Source organism: Amblyomma maculatum, chromosome 3 (assembly GCF_055883805.1).
Source record: "Amblyomma maculatum isolate TAMU_Amacu chromosome 3, ASM5588380v1, whole genome shotgun sequence".
Classification (NCBI taxonomy): domain Eukaryota; kingdom Metazoa; phylum Arthropoda; class Arachnida; order Ixodida; family Ixodidae; genus Amblyomma; species Amblyomma maculatum.
The window spans coordinates 135974812-135992265 of record NC_139346.1 but is presented as its reverse complement, the minus strand read 5'-3'; the positions used below and the strand labels follow the sequence as shown (position 1 = coordinate 135992265).

General features: G+C 44.3%; 1 pseudogene; it reads left to right on the top strand.

The window, feature by feature from the left end:
* The first annotated feature begins 11406 nt into the window (after positions 1 to 11406).
* LOC146196149 (uncharacterized) lies at positions 11407 to 12302 on the top strand (annotated as a pseudogene).
* Positions 12303 to 17454: the final 5152 nt, after the last annotated feature.

The following is a 17454-nucleotide window of genomic DNA, read 5'->3' as shown; positions in this document are numbered from 1 at the left end:
GTTGTGATTCGGTGAGGATGCACAATCTCCCGCGTGCGCCGGGAACCACTTGATGCGGATAGTGTTGCCGCGGTCTTGAAGCTGGAGCTTACTGATGATGGCGGCCGCCGGCGCGCACACTCGCCCCTTGGCAAAGTTGCGCACAGCGTTCCTCGAGTCGCTGAGCACGGTGCGACACTCGGCCTCCGAGATCGCCAGAGCGATGGCAACCTCCTCGGCGTCTGTGGCGTCCGTGCACCGCACGCTCGCTGCCGTTGTTTTGATGCCGGTAGCCGCCGCGACGGCCACTGCCACGAATCCTTCTCGCTTGTATTCCGCAGCGTCCACGAACCGGGCGTGCGGGTCCTGGGCGTGTTGCTCGACGATGACTTTGGCCCGCGCCTGCCGCCGTTCTTGGTTGTACTCGGGGTGCATGTTTTTCGGGATGGGGTCCACGTGGATGTGGGCCCACGCCTCATCGCTGATATCGCACGATTGCCGACTGGGAGCTCGGGGATTGTAACCCAGGGACGTCAGTATGCTGCGGCCTGTCTTGGTGGTAGAGAGGCGCTCCATTTGCGCCGTGAGCTGCGCCTCGGCTATTTCTTCTAAGGTGTTATGGACGCCGAGCTGCAGGAGCCGAGCCGTACTCGTGGTCCCCATTAATCCCAGCGCCGTCTTGTAAACCCGTCTGATCAGCGTGTTTATCTTTGTCCGGTCAGCGGCCTGCCAGTTGAGGTAGGCCGCAACGTAGGCGATGTGACTGATCACGAACGACTGGACGAGGCGCAGAAGACTGTCTTCACGCATGCCTGCCCATCGTGTCGAGACTCGGTGTATGAGCCGGATAGCGTCCATTGCCTTGGTGGTGATCTTGTTGATGGTCACGTTCGACTTCGCTGCTGCAAGGTAAGGCTTACTGGCGCAACTCACAGAAAGTTCCAGATCTTTTTTTTTTTTTTTGCATTCACCTCAGGCTTTGCTTTCCTTCAAAGCTTGCTTGCATTAAGAACAAGAAAAGGCAATAATGGCAGCGTCTGGGAGAGTAGGCTTAAAATATGTTGATCGTGAAAGCGCCAACTAAGGCAAAAGAGGATAGACAGACACACGAGCGCGCGTGTGCCTGCCCTTTGTTTTAGCCGTTGTCTTTCTTGGCGCGCTTTCGATCACGCCCAACAAGAACTGCTTAATTACTTAAATGAAATATTTCCACTATATTTTAACGAGAATGCATTTCATGTGCAGTTTGCCTTCGATACAGCAGACAGCTTTAACAAATGTCATTCGGTGGGAAAGGCGTTACATTTTCATTGTGTCAAGGATCTTGAGGCTGTGGGACAAAAATCATACTCGCAGCGAGGCGGCTTTTGGGTCGGTATAAATGACTTAAAATTCTAGCGAATGCTCCATACGGCTGTAATTTAGCCGCTTCAGGATCACTCGCTCTTTCTGCCCTCATTGGCCATGGACGCCCAATACTTTTTGTTTTCAATTGCAACTGAATGACGAGTTTTGGCTGCCACTGCCCGATGACATCAATGACGGCTCACCGACATCACCATGCGGGAGTTTCAATTTCGATTCAAGTTTTACTTATCCAAAATGATTGCTTGCATGCAGTAAAAAAAAATGAGATCGCGTACTGTGATGACAAGCAGTAAGCAATAAAAATCAACCACTGAGTCCCAGACAACACCAAACATCCTGAGGACATACTCAAATGGTCTAAACGTCCCCAAGGCTTCTACAATATCCTCAATATGTCTTCATAATGTCCACTGCTGGATCGGCCTCGAAATATCCTCAGAATGATGTTGTGAGGTCATTCATTGTCCTCAAAATGCCATTTCAAGGATGTGTGTAAAAAAACGTGTTGACACACGTGCATTCATGAAATTTAATATATCTCCATAACGTAATGTTTACATGTCTAATTTCTTTCCTATCTTGAAGACTTCTTTGAAAGATTTTTCTTTTTAACATGTTCGCGAAGCTTGCCGCCTGGCAGCAGTTTTCAGTTTTTCTCTTTGACGGCCTCATTTTGCCTGATTTTAAATTTCACTTGACCTCGAAGGCTGGCGGTGGTGTCAAGCTTGGTAAAAATATTTCAGTAAAGATGACATTTTAGGAATCGCATCACAAAACGTGCGCCGTATCGGTATCGCCATCATCGTGTGTGGCCGATTTGTATTCAAGCCAATACAAGCCAAGACAAAGTCTGGATCCGCAACAGCCCGCAAGCAGTGTTGCCAATTTAGCGGTTTTCCGGCTAAATTTAGCGGGCGAAAGTCTTGTACTGCGGCAGGCGGAATTTTTAGCGGTTTTTAAGCCTTTCTGGCGATTTTCTGGTGGTTTTTGGTAGTTCCATAGATTTTATTTCTGAGCCGTAAACGTGTCTTAAATTCTAGTCGCGTCTGCGAGAAAACGTCACCACGTGAGCGCATGACGTCGCTGGGATGCCGCTATGCTACAGTGGGCAACATTGGAACACACCATGACTCGATTTCTGCGGCATTTTTGAACCTAATCCTCAAACCTGCAGGGTATATGCTGCTCAGAGTACGAACTGCCACCAAATGTAGTTAAAAAGATTGGCACGATGGAGGCGTACGCTGCCAAAAGCGCAGGAAGCCCACCTGTACCAGGTACCAGCAGTACGAATGGTCAGTCGTTTGCAGATGAAGCATCTTTCTGTGATTGTGCTTGCAGTCAGGCAGGACTCAGCAGTGTCTAGTCAGTACTTTCCATTTCAGAAACTTAAAAAATGAATAGTTTTTAGAACGTTATTGTATATTATCATATATGCAGCCTCTAGTCGATAAATAATATATTCAATGGTTTTTAGTCGGAAAAGAAAAAGTGCGTTCTTTTTTTTATATTATTAGTTATATTTGTTTGCAAACTGAAAAATTCAGTTGAATGAACTTTTTGGCACAAAAAATACATTTAGCGGTTTTAGCGGGTTTTGGGAGTTCCTTTTGCGGGTTTTTTATTTTTGAGTTGGCAACACTGCCCGCAAGCGACTCGCTCGCGCGGGAACCTCACTCCGAGTCATTTTGTTGCTCGCTTGCCATGGACGCGTCAGAGCAAAGTGAATGACTATTTGTAGCCTTTAATTGATCATGTCAGCTGAGAGTCACGCGAGGCAATTCGCCGCTCTAAAAAACGCCGCGTTGTCGCTAGCCTGCAGCTCGCTGCCTGTGCTGAAACCGGTCCACCATTGTCCCTATTGTCAGCGCAGTGCAATCAAGTTGAGCGTGATTTGTGTGCGCCCAAACGTTTTGTGTCCGACACCGAGGACGTGCCTAGCCTTGGCCCCAGTAGGGAAGACGATGAGCCCGAGATAGTGCCACATGATTTTGTAGCTGCAAGCCCTGATAGAAATCTTCAGGACCCATGTCGGACTAATGACAGGATTGATGACTGTGAAGCGAGTCATGAATACGATGACATGGACATTCTGACTTTTCGGCACAAGCTTCAAACGTGGGCAGTAGAGTCTGGGTCATCGCATGCCGCTGTCACACCGCTTTTGGAAGTGCTCCGAGTCACAGATGTTTTTCTTCGCTTCCGTCATCGGCGAGAGCGTTGCTGCAGACACCGAAAAAGTCGACTGACCTCTCAGAAATTTCAGGAGGGAAATACCGCCATTTCGGTATAGAATCAGGAGTACGGCGAATCCTGCGAGAATGTAGAGACCTGCCGCTGGAACTAAACTTGACATTTCACATTGATGGCCTTCCAATATCCAAAAGCTCAAGAGGCCAATTCTGGACAATTCTCGGCCGCGTCAGCAATCTCAAGCACGCGGCACCATTTGTTACTAGTGTTTTCTTCGGTGACTGCAAGCCAAAAGATGCGCATGAGTCCTTGCACAACTTTGTTGAAGAGCTCAATGTACTTATAGCCAGAGGTATTGCTGTTAAAGCTGTAACAGTTCCTGTAAAGCTAAAAGCTATAGTTTGTGATGCCCCTGCAAAGGCATTCATTTTGTGTGTCAAAAGCCATGCAGGCTATTACAGTTGCACTAAGTGCACTGTAAAAGGTGTATAATTCAAGGCATAGTCTGCTTTCCAATCATTGGCAGTGAGTTGCGAAGTGACCATAGCTTTAGGCACAGGTTGCAAGAACAATATCATACTGGTAACAGTATTGTAGAGGCGCTACCAATAGATATTGTTAGGGATGTGCCTTTGGATTACATGCATCTTGTTTGCCTTGGCGTGGTGCACAAGTTGCTTGTTTTGTGGTTTCGCGGCCCCAAAGCTCTAAGGTTAGGCAGCCAAGTCCGCATGGAACTCTCAGAGAGAAATGTGAAGGCCGCACAGTTTGTTCCCTGTGACTTTAACTGCAAGCCACATAGTCTTGCAGATCTAGACAGGTGGAAGGCCACCAAGTTTAGATTCTTTGTGCTGTATGGAGGACCTGTACTGCTTTTGTCACTTCTTCCATCACAGATATACGAAAATTTTCTAGCCTTGCATGTGGCTGTTACTATACTTTCAACACCAAATGCCACAAAAAGTGAAGTACAGTATGCAGGGCAGCTTTTGAAGCATTTTGTAAAAGACTTCACTAAGATATATGGAAAGAAGCATGCTTCCCACAATGTGCATGGACTATGCCATCTCTCATCTGATGTTGAGCACCTCGGGCCATTGGATTCGTGGAGCGCCTTCCCCATTTGAGAACCAGATGTCCACCCTGAAAAGGCTGCTCCAAAAACCAGAGCGTCCACTCGAGCAGCTCTGTAACAGATTGTCAGAGCAAGGGACCATATTGAAGGAGGCCCAGCAGACATTACCATTCCCACTGCTCACCGCACAACATGAGTCTGGGCCCCTTGTTGCTCCATGTCAAGGGCCTCAGTTCAGGAAAGTGAAGCTGCCAGGCAATGTGGTCCTTGCCCCTGGCAAGAAAAACAGTTGCTGCATACTGAAAGATGGGTCAGTAATTGTTATAGAGAACTTTGCATATCTGCCAAACAGAACACCTTGTGTTATAGGAAGAAAGTTCTTTCAGCTTGGTGATCTGTACTCCTCTCCATGTGCGTCATCAATGCTCAGCATATACAAAGCATCACAGCTGTCCAGTCTGCGCTCCTGGTCATCAGAGGATGTTTCACGTAAAGCTTTGAAGCTGTTTCTGAAACGTGATGTTGTTATTTTTCCCCTCCTTTATACAGCAATACAGGAATAACTGACCACATAGAGTCATGTCTACGAAAGGAACATCTGAGCAGTTTAATTGTTGACTGGGTGTTGTATACCTTTTCTCCCCATATGTCATACATTTTACTCATGTACACGGTTTTATTTGTAAGAGTTGTTCCTTTCTGGATTAGCATTTTTATCCATACTCATGAGTTGTATATTGTATGTCTGTTTTGATTTTGTAAATGTGTATCTGTATAAACATGTATCCAAAGCAAACCACATATTTTGTTTCCTCTAAGGTGCATCTATGTTGTGAAATTTCCTCTAGAAGATAATGATGTGGCAGTTGTTCATAAGACATGGCTGTTGGGAGACAGCCGCATGTGACCGCCAAAAAGGAAAGATGTGAGGAGTCTCGTTAAAGGAGCAGCAACACCTGGACTCGACTGGCAAAAAGCGCATTGCATCATAGTGAAGGCATTTGGTAAAGGAACAATGTTTCTGTTTGTTACTCTTTTATCTTGCAAATTATTTTCTGGTTTACTGCACCCATGTAAAGGCTGAAGAAATAGTTGAAAGAAGTCAAACTATTTGAAACAAAAACAAGAGCTGCACCTTTAGGAGTGATTCTTTAATAGGGGCAGTCAGAAACAAATTGAAGGAAAAGCACACCAAGAAAAAAGAGCTTTAAACCTTGCCTGAAAATGTTTAGGAATGTCCTAGGGATGGATCCTTGAAACAAGTTATGGTAAATGGCTGTCAGAAGCAGTACCTTTCAGAAATAAGATATGGCCTAATGAGTTCATAGTGATTCATAAGAAGCATGTAGATGCTTTTACTAAGCATTTTTATAACTACAGATTCTTGAGAGAAGCAAATATTGGCAGTCTTCAGCCAGCCTAATAGTTTATCTCACTGCATCAGTTACTGAACATGCCATGCAATCGCTTGAAATATATAGCAACATTTTAGTTTATTTTAATGTCATATATTTTGCTTTGATAGGCAATCAATTACTTAGCTTGTTTATACTATGGGTTCATAACTGAATTAACTTTCCATTTTTTAAAAGGATGCATGCCTAAAGTTGCCTCTCAGGTGTATGGACAAGTGGAAACTGTCAAGGCACATTTTCTAATCTTTCGTGAAGCTTATGACATTACTGTTTTCAGATACATATGGTGAAGCACTGAAAGGGCTAAGGAAGGCAGAGGACACATCAGACCTACTGTCAGACTACGATTTAGGAAGAGGTAAAAGAAGAAGGGTCGTCAGGCAACTCAGTAGCTCTGATGACAAAAGTGAACCCCCTCCACAGCCGCCACAGTCTATGGTTCAAAGTATGGTGCATCTTTGCTGCTATATAGTCTCACTCTGAAATGTTAAGAGCCATTTTATACAAATTTCTTTGTAATTGTGGCAGATTTGCTTTTCGTAATGCTATGTTGAAGCACACAATGTTCGACGTAATCTGTGCCATATAAGCCATAGAAAAAATACATTTACTGTTATAGTGAGGGCCACAAGGATCCAGGCTTTAGTGTTGTTTCACTCGACCAAGACACTCGACCAACACACCAGCAGCTAGTGCTCAATGCACGAGGCAGTGTGCTAATCGCAGCCTGCCACTCATAACCAGGAACTTTGCATTGTGCCGTGTTTAGTATGTTCACTTTGCAACTAAGTAAATAAGTTTCTTTTTATCTGTTAGAAATGGCACAGGACAAGGAACCAACAAGATACAGAGCATCAAGAGAAACATTCTCTTTGTCCCAACCGTCTCATCTGACTGCCTGTAAAGGTATAATATTCAAGTAATTTGCTTGTCACAAATATGCCGTGGTATCAAAATGTCTTTTTCAAAGGGTGTGGCATCTTAAAAAATAAGTTAGATGTCTTGGTTTTGAAAAAGAGATGCTAGAACTTGCTGCATGCTTATCATGTCAGGCCCATACATACAGAGGGTTTTAGCCTATATATTTATACATAACTACTGAGCTTTCACTATGGATTGTGTACCGGCAAATATGCATTACTTAATTTTTCCTCAAGGTGCACATAATATTTTATTAGCATATGAAGGTGCTGTAACCTCACTGAACAAGACGAGCAACATTATCAGTTAGCAATGTTGATTTTTATCCTTTTAAAAAAGGCAAACAGAAGACTACATTAAGGCTCCCAGCCTCTTGTTTGCTTGCTTCTTTGTTTTCATTTTTTGTATAAGTTTTCCTACACTCGCAGCTGCTTGTAAGCGTAATGATGATTCTACATTACTACAAACTACTGTTTATATGCTTTAATGACAACTTGTTTTCATTCTGCATGTTGGAAAATATGAAAATATGAGAAAAACTTTTGGTATGTTTTCTTGCAGCTGGCAGGAATGAAATGCCAGGTGCTTGGAGTCACCCTTCGGGTAGAAACCTCCATTCTCAGAATTTTGGTAAGTGAAATTTGTCATCCTTTTTGTCATTTCAGAAGTGAAATAATTGAATTTTTTATTTGTAGATGAAGATGACTTCACAGGCAATGAGCCCACACCTGAAAGTGATGAGCGAGATATGCTCAACTCAAGTCATAAGTAGCATAGGGAATTATTATTTGCACAGAGCAGGAAGGTTATATTTTGCTTCTTCGACAGGGTATACTCTGAGCCGGAGTACTCAACTGCATAGGCAGTTGTCACCACATGGTGGAGAAGAGCAATGCAAGTATGTGGTGCCACAGGCACATTTTGAAACTTATGCCAGGGATTGCACTGTTTGGCTCTCTCTTAATAGGGCAATGATCCCAGAACCAGAACCTTATACCTGCAAATGCCTGGCCTACACACATGGCTCACCAACAGCCAGAAATTCCTCACCCCTGGCCTGGTAAGAAATTGAGAGCTGTTATGCTGGTTTTATTCCTCATATCTTTCTGTTCCGCAGCACAAAGGCAGCGGTCTGAGAGCAGATTGCCTTCTTTAGGCGGTGAGTCACCAGCCATGACTCGTGCAAGGCCTGAAGGTGGGCATGTTTTTAAGTAAACAGTGAATTGCTATTGTGGTTGCATAACTTGCATCCTAACTTTCAGCAAATACATCATGGCCTGACAGAGGATCATGTATGGCACCCTCAGCTGTGAAGGCCTTTAAACCTACAGGTAAGCAGCATTAGACATGATCATAGTGAATATTTGAGCCATAGCATATGATTATTTATTTTTGTAATTGGTTACTAAGCCTTACTTCCTCTGCCAGATTTAATGCTTCAAAAATTAGGAAGGACGTGAAGGGATATTCTTTGCACAATGCAGTACATATGAATATTTTTGTCTTTATATTTTCAGAGTTTGAGCAAATCATGAAAGTTCTTCACTCCATAGAGATGCGAGTCGGGCAACAGGGCAGACAACTGGACACTGTTATGCAACGCCTGCGCAGCGGCTTCACAGAAGCTGTGAGCTCAGAAGTAATAAAACGCCCATTCAGTGAAATCAGTGACTTCGAAAACTTTGATGCCCAGTTAGGGATTAACTAAAGCATGTTGACACGACTTGTAAGGAAATTTTTTCATCTTAATCTATATTTAGACATTCTGCACAGGTTTAAATGATGTACTTTTTCTTTTTCTAAGTGCAGCAGCTGTATGGCCTTGGTGGAACAGCTGCGCCACAAGCCACGAGAAATGTGTTGGAGGCCCTCATGACCCCGAAAGTGGCCCCGAAACTGGCTGGGCCAAAAGGGAAAAAAAACGTTTTGCAGCCTTAATGTAGCAGACGTGATTCTGAGTAAGCTAATTTATTGATTCAGTCTGTGTACTGGCAGCCACCTTACATGGAAATTTGCAGCTCCAGGTCAGTCGACCATAAGTTGAACTTGTCATGCCCACTGCCAATATAATGGCATTGATCATGAAAATATTTGTTGGGCTTAGTAGATTAACCGCACATTAAATACTATTCATATCCATCATGTTTGACAGATGATACCTGTGCTTATTGATGTTTAGGGAACAATATGTATGAAGTCCATGTCTTATGTGACTGGTGAGTGCATTGCGGTGCATATAATGGCCAACATATTTTTTTCAGAGGCTGTGAAACGGAACTTTCCAGTCAAAACAGTGCGATGTGATTAATGTTGTAAAGCAGTGGCTTCGCCATTCAGCAGAAAAACTGAAGAAAGAAGCCGCAAAAGCTGCAAAAGTCCTCCACCAAGGTGACTAAGAGCAACTGATATAGGCCTTTGAGAGGATTTTTCCTTAATATTCGGCACTACATCTCTTGTGTTGTAACATCATGCTGCACGAATATTTTGCTGATGAGAAAACCTTGTTTCGGTGGCTTATTTTTATGGCAATTGCTCATGCCAAGAGCAGTGTTGCACTCTAAATTGTCAATTATAACCATAGTGAAAATCATGCAGCACCTTATTGCATTAGTAGCTTAAATAATTTACACATCTTTTAACTCAACTATACACTTGAGTCAGCTGCTTGTTTTTCCTTTATATTTTCCGGGCACAGCTCAAGACAGCAGCTCGGAGGAACTCTAGAGGCGGCAGAGGCACCAGTCAACAATACGTACATTCACAGAAATAAATGGTTTTTGTGAATTTTTAGTGTTCTTTTTTATGAAGCTGGACTGGCTGAAAGCTCCTCATAATGTACTGAAAACATCAATAATTCCCCTTTTGAGGCTCTCCTGAGGCCGGACATGAGGACCTTTTGAATACCTATTGAGGATCATTTGAGGATGTCCTGAGGATAAAGAATGTCCTCAAAAAAATACCCTGTTTATGTCCTCAGGATATTTCAATGTTGTCTGCCGGTCGCAAAAGCGCCGGAGTTGATCTTAGCTGGTTGCGATTCAAAATGTATATCAGCAGCACGAACACAGTCGAGAAAAAAAGTTGCAGATAAGACAGAGCGCTGAACTTTCACATCTAAAGAAACTGAAAACCTTTTTGTCAAATAAAATTGGAAGTTCAGCGCTCTGTCCTATCTGCAACTTTTTTTCCCGATTATGTTGCGCTGCTGATACAAATGTTCACTTGGTTTTTATTTTTGTCCCCTTATTTTGCTGAGCACAAAATTATTTAAGCAATCGACTGGTCAATTTTTTTTTCATGCACGTCAACATGTGCGGAAGATGAGAGCTTGAAGATTCCTCAAGTTGTGCTGACAGTCACAAACGTCCGAATTCCGAAACGAAAACAAACAGCAGAACTCTTATCAACTGGCAGCCTAGTAGCCACGGTCATCGCCACTGGCCGCGGCAGGTGTTTTGTTTTGGTGGCTTGGCTCATTCACGTGGGTAAAGTGAGCTCACTTTAGCGTGGGTTCGTTCCGTGTGTTCGCGCTTCCTCGCGGTGGCAGCCTGTTGTGTGCTTTACGCAATCCAGCGCCCAAATTTGCAAAAGTATACCAAACGTATGTGAGTAGGACAGCTAAACTGGTGAGTTTTTAGCAATAGAGGCGATACACCTAACTTGCCAAGTACTATCGGACGTGCTCACACCACTGTACATGAAGGTAAACAAACACATGGTGCAATTGATACATTATATATAACATAGGGCACAGAAAAATATTAGGTTGTGCGCCCGTGTGAACCCCTGTACTTATAATGCAGGACCCCCCATGCCATTGCAGCAAAACCTGCCTTTTCAGACAAAGAGCATTTCTTTAACTAGACTCAATCATATGCATATTAAACTACACTGTGCCATAAATATTTTTACTTGTTTGCTTATGCTCCACAGGCTCCAGTTATGTTATATTTGGTTGATATTATTCCAGCATCATTTCAGAAGGACATATATGTGATATAATTTTATGCTAAGCACTTTTTGCGTAATGTCACCTAGCTACTATATTGCAGCGTTCAAAACAACAGAAGGCAAAGCAATGCAAAAGGACTTGTATGATAAACATAGTAGCATTCATAACACACTTTGGTATGTATTGCAGCAATACAGAATGTCTTTCTTATTACAGTCTCCCACAGAGCATGGATGGAGAGAAATCGCTGCAGGATTTTGGCATCAGTGGCAGTTTCCCAACTGCTGAGGTGCAGTTGACGGGAAACATGTACAAATTAAGCAGCCCAAAAATTCTGGAAGCCTTTACTTCAACTACAAGGTATGACAGCATTGGCTGTATTTAATTTAGTACAATACTTAAGAAACTTGAATCTTTGTGACCGTATCATCATGTAAAATATGCTACACTCATTTAATGGCAGTTCTATATGCTTTTTTACAGAAAACCTATTCCATTATGTTATGGCCATTGTGAGCAGTAAATACCAGTTCCGGCTGGTAGACATTGGTGCCCTTGGACGCCTCAGCGATGGAGGGATATTTAAGGACTCGCCGATTGGCAAGAGGCTAGAAAAGGGAAAGCTAAACTTGCCAAGGGCAGCCCAACTGCCAGGCTCTGACACAACTGTGCCTCATGTGTTTGTTGATGGATGAGGCTTTTCAGCTCCGCCCAGACTTTATGCGTCCACTGCCAAGGAGCCGAACAAAGAATGTAGTTTTTAACTACCGCCTGAGCCGTTCAAGGTATGTACTGCACAGTACAAATGTCACTACTTTGGTGCTGCTCAAGCTTGTTATGCCAGAGATTACTCTTAAATGACAGCAGAAAGAACACAAATGTAAAGAGAGATGTACCGGCAAGTGCTATTTTGTCATCATCACAATCTTTTTGTATCATCTGAATGCAGTCTCTCTTTTGTAATGATAAAAGTGAGATGTCTATTCTCTTGTTTTCACAGTGCTGTTTGTGGCAAAGAGAAAGTTTTACTGCAAGGCAGAATGAGTATGCTTGTCTTGTTTAAGCGGTGCTATAAAAAAGAAATCTGGCTTTGTGTTTTGCAGGAGGTGTGCTGAGAATGTGTTCAGCCTTCTTGCTTCCCGGTGGAAGATATACGACCAAACAATGCACCTGAAGCCGACAAATGTGGACAAGGTTGTGAAAGCAACGTGTGTATTGCACAATTTCTTATCCACAGTATGAAGCAAGGTCGAGTTACTGCCCTGTTGGCCATGCAGACACGATAGATGTGTTTAGCAATGTGTCAGAGGGGGCATGGAGGAGTGAGGTGCATGGCAGTGCAGCTATATTTGAGCTGCAAGGAGCAAGGGCCCACAAAAAGCTGGCAAGTTGCCGCTAATGTGCGGAAGAGTTTTATTCTTCTTCTAATGAGGGCCAGGTACCTTGGCAATGGAGCCAGCCTTTAGTACAGAGGCCAGCGCTGCACCAGCTGCCATGAGTGCTGAAGGGGCCTTTCATTGCAGTTACTGTATTTTCTGGTGTATAAGGTGCAGTTTTTCTCACTAGAATTTGTTGGTGCGTTTGTGCGTCCCATGCAATAATAAGAATAATAATAAGAATAAGGAAAAGCAGTCTGTCAACACTTGTTCCTGAACCGCACGATAAGGGAAGGTGGGAGTGAAAGTGGAAAGAGGAGCCATAGTGGGGAGCTACGAAGCAATTTCACCTAAAGCCCTCTATCTTGGAAAGTAGCGAAAGTGTAAGATCTTTGCCGCCGTTTCCCTCGCCTGGCACTTTTCTCCTCGCTCCTCTACGCTCCCCTCTCCAAAAAGAGTGAGGGTGATTTTTCTGGTTTGTCCCTGGCTGCCGGGTCCCCTCATGTGGCCAACACGTCACCATACGTCATCAGCGCACGCAAAATCTTGTTATGCTTATTTTTTATTTTCTCGCTGCCGCCATTAAAGGAGTATAGACACTATTTTTTGAAGCGTCGGAAGGAATACGATTGCTTTCCTTGTTATACAGAGATGCTCCCCAAGCAATCCCAACCTCGCACGTTTCCGTGAAGATATTTTAATTTGATTTTAAAAACAAGCCAGGCAAGTACTCCGTTTCTCAAAACCCATTGGCATCGACATCTCTGTGACGAAAACGTGTACATAGGTAAACAACATGACGTCATAAAACAACTCTGACGCGAAGTCGGCAAAGCAAAGAGCAGTGACGACACATGGCCGGACTCGAACAGCGCCGCCGCCGCTTCCGGCCGTGCCCTGAGAAAGAACTCCGCTTCTGCTCGCTTTACTCGATGGCTCCTTCGTTGGTGCATGTTACAATTACCTCACCGGTGTACGTATGGAGACTGCCTGCTAAACTCAGGCCTCAACAGCATGTTTGCACAAGTGTAGGGCTTACGGCAACGGTGCCTGTCGATGGCGTGTCGGGAACATACTGCGCCGTTCCCCGCCTACCCTAGACGTCGCTAGCCCTAGCTGGTTTCACATCGAAGCGCCAGCGAAAGGCGCTTCGGAAAGAGCTAACGCTGTAAAAAACGTCGGAGTTTGGCGCCGTTTGCTGGCAAGCCCATCTCTTAAAATAATTTCTTGCTTTGCGCGACGCCTTCAGCAGCGGAGCTAGCTGACATCAGGTGCGTCGCACCGGGCAGCAGCTGTCAGAAAAAAAAAGTTCGCTTGTATCACTGTACTTATTTCTACAGGACCTCCGTATTGGCTGAATAATCCTCGCAATTTAATCGTGACTGATAGTCCTTTGTACAAATAGCTATGTAAGCGAATGAGCAGCGATTTGCGATAGCTAGATTACCGATAGCGGATGCTGAGGTAGCTATGACTGGGGAGCCGATCGCGGCAGCCACGGCTTTACGCACCCAGATTGCCTTGACTGCGCCAGATGGCGCCACATGCTTGGAGGGCGGCACGAAGGCCTGCCGCGTCGGGACCAATCAGCGCGTGAACAGGCGTGAGCACGGGAGCCATCGGGAGAGCTTACGGGTTACGGTGGCCGATCGCATCATTACTAAAACATTTTTTAGAAAAGCTTGGCTCACAGCATTGGCCAACCGGACTGATAAAGCAGCATCTTTACGGTTCCTTTGTTCAACATTCCTACTAGTTGACATTTCCTGCACGTCAGCCCACCAAGCTTTCGTGGCTGCAGCTGATTCCTGCTTCGTCGCTTGAGTTGCAGGCGAGCGGGTCGGGATTAAAGTGCCCGGCAATGTTAGCAACATCCACGCTATTGGGCGAAACAACGTCGCAGTACTAATTATGCTACGCTGAAGCGCTGTTCGACGACGATATTTTCGTGCACGTGCGACAGCAAGCAGACAAAAAATGCGACCCGAATGCGTCATCAGATTTTGTGTTTACGCGATCACCAACCTTGCCAGTAGGGGGCGCTCGTGTGGCGATCTCGTTAAAGCCCCTCTATCCCTGGAAAGTAGCAAAGATGTAACATCTTTGCCGCCGTTTCCCTCTCCCGGCGCTTTCCTCCTCGCTCTTCTACTCTCCCCTCTCCAAAGAGAGAGTGAGGGCGGGTTTTCTGGTTTGTCGTTGGCTGCCGGGCCTGAAGTGACAAACACGTCACCATACGTCATCAGCGCACACAAAATCTTGTTTTGCTTGTTTTTTTATTTTCTCGCTGCCGCCATTAAACTGCCTCGTCGTACCGTTCCTGTGGCTTACGCGCGTGCAGTTTCGTGCACGCGATGCCGTGCTGCTGCGCGTTTCAGTGTTCAAGTAGAACAGAAACAGAACATAGAATAGTAGAACAGAACGACTGCCGCGTTTTACTGATTACCAACACGGCACCGGCAAGGTTAATTGAGTTGAAGAACTTTTCACAGTCTCACGTGTCACTGACGAACCCATCGCCAACCGTAATCGAAACTGTAAAAATTGCTGAGAACTTTTTGCGCAGTAACAGAGCGTCTCGTCAAAAATTCAATCAGCACTGCACACCTGCAGGCCCGGATAAAAGATAGCATTTCATTGGTATCTTGCTTCCCAGCCTGCCACGATGTTGTAAAAGAGATTGTGAGTGTTTGCGTGAAAGTACGGATCCAGATTTTTGTCCAAGATGAAGCCTCCAAAATATCTCCAGTGACTAGCAGTAAATGCGGTAGCAAAAGCATAGGCATGCGGGTCGCTGCAGCTCAGATTCGGTGACAGTATGCATTCGTAATTTCATGTTTTATTAATTTGAAACATTTGTGAAAGTTGTGGTTTGAAAATCTGCATACAATTAATATTTTGCCTTTCGCCTGAATGAATCTGTGAATGGTTCAAAATTACTGGTAACTGCTTACATATTTAAAGATATTCTCGTTCATATCTGAAGCTTATAATCATCGAAATTAAAATTGGATTGCAGCGTGTGTGAAAATGTTTGTACAAAAATTATTTGCTTGCGCTTCGCTTTCATATCTTTTCACTTCGTTAAGGGTTCTCAGCATCTTGCAATTGTCTAACAGTGTTTTTCTGTGCATTTATTTTTATTTGAAAATGTGTGCTTTGAATTAATGTACCTGCGCCAGTCTTAGGACCCTTTTCAAAGCGACCAGTGCTGTGTCAGTAAAATCAAAGATGCTACTTGGTTCCAATGTACAACAGTGTTTATCGCTACATTTCTTCTGTATTTGAAACTGCGTATTTTGTATGTGCCACGTCTTACGACCTTTAAAGCAAACCAGTATTGTGCCAATAAAATAACACTCTATTTTGCCTGAGTCACTTCGCTGATCAATTGATTTTGCGTAGAAATAAAAGCCACTTTTTCCACCTACACTGCCTCTGATTAGCAGCTGTAGGAGCACTGCTTCATTATTTTCTTACAGATGCGATTTGAAAATGAAAGGATACAACAATCGACGCTTTTGCTTATAGGTTAGCCAGAAGCGATCGATGTCAGAATTCGCCGGTTTGCCGCTCGCGCGCAAAGATGCAGAAGATTTTTGAAGGGGGCACTGGCTCTCATTCAGGGTCATCTACCTGTCACCCAACACAGATGACACCATAATTGCCTGCTCAGTTTATTTCCCGTTCTTGATGCTTGAGAGTACCCGAGCGCGATGCTGAATGCAAACATTTCTTGCTGTTTTGAGCGTGTCTTCTCCTTCCTTCTTTGTTATTGCGAACAATATGTGCCGCTAAAACCAAACATAACATTTTCAAATCGATTATTATTTACCTGTGCAAAGCAGATTTGAAAGAACGCTTTAAAAGGCAGCACAAAAAGCCCCCGCCAGTCACTATCATTGACCCTTTCGCGGCGCCCTTCGAGCGCAGGCAGGTTCAGCGTGCCGTGCGCAGCGCTCCCACCGGTGGGAGAGTGAAATCAAAGGAGAGTTGAGGAGGAAAGCAGCCGAAGGGAGGAGAGTTTCGCTACTTTCCAGATAAAGGGGCTTTAGTTCTCGTATCTTTGACGTCATCGCGCGCTCGTGTCTGGAAAGATCGAAACCGAAACTGGCCCTGATAAATGCACTGATAACAAATTAATTGATCTGTGCTGGGGCTTTTTGGGTCGCAGTCCCTCTATTTTGGACCACTGTGGATCGATTAAAGCAAAAATACCGGAACAGAAAATGTACGAGTCTATACTCCTTTGAACTGCCTCGTTGTGCCGTTCCTGTGGCTTGCGCGTGTACAGTTTCATGTGTGCGATGCCGTGCTGCGCGTTTCAGTGGTCAAGTAGAACAGAAAAAGGATTGACTCTTTTCCATTCCACAAGGAAAACGCAACGAGCTGCGCACAAAAAAATGGCTGCACAACATAGGAAGGAAAGACTTCGTCCCGACGAAAAGGACTGTTTTGTGCGAGGTACTATGTCTCGTGATATTTCTGCATAACTCGCTGTGCATTTGTCAAATTTAAGGGACCGAGATATTTTTCTCTTCTCTCACTTGCTTCTAATATGACGCATTTAACCGTATGAAATTTTTGAGATTGGGATTGGGTTCCAATGTGCAACAGTGTTTACCGCTGTTTATCTTATGACCTTTAAAGCGAACCAGCATTGTGCCATTAAAATAAGACGCTATTTTGCCTGAGTCACTTTGCTGATCAATTGATTTTGCGAAGAAATAAAAGCCACTTTTTGCACCTAAACTGCCTCTGATTAGCAGCTGTAGGAACATTGCTTCATCTTTTTCGTACAGATGCGATTTGCAATGAAAGCATACAATCGACGCTTTTGCTTATAGGTTAGCTAGAAACGATCGGTGTCAGAATTCACCAGTTTGCCAGTCTCGCGCAAAGATTGAGAAGATTTCTGAAGAGGCGATTGGCCCTCATTCAGTGCAATCTATCTGTCACTCAACACAGATGACACCAAAATTGCCTGCTCAGTTTATTTCCCTTTCTTGATGCTTCAGAGTACCTGAGCGCGATGCTGAGTGCAAACATTTCTTGCCGTTTTGAGCGTGTCTTCTCCTTCCTTCTTTGTTGTTGCGAGCATTATGTACCACTAAAACCAAACATAACATTTTCAAATCAATTATATATTTACCTGTGCAAAGCAGATTTAAAAGAACG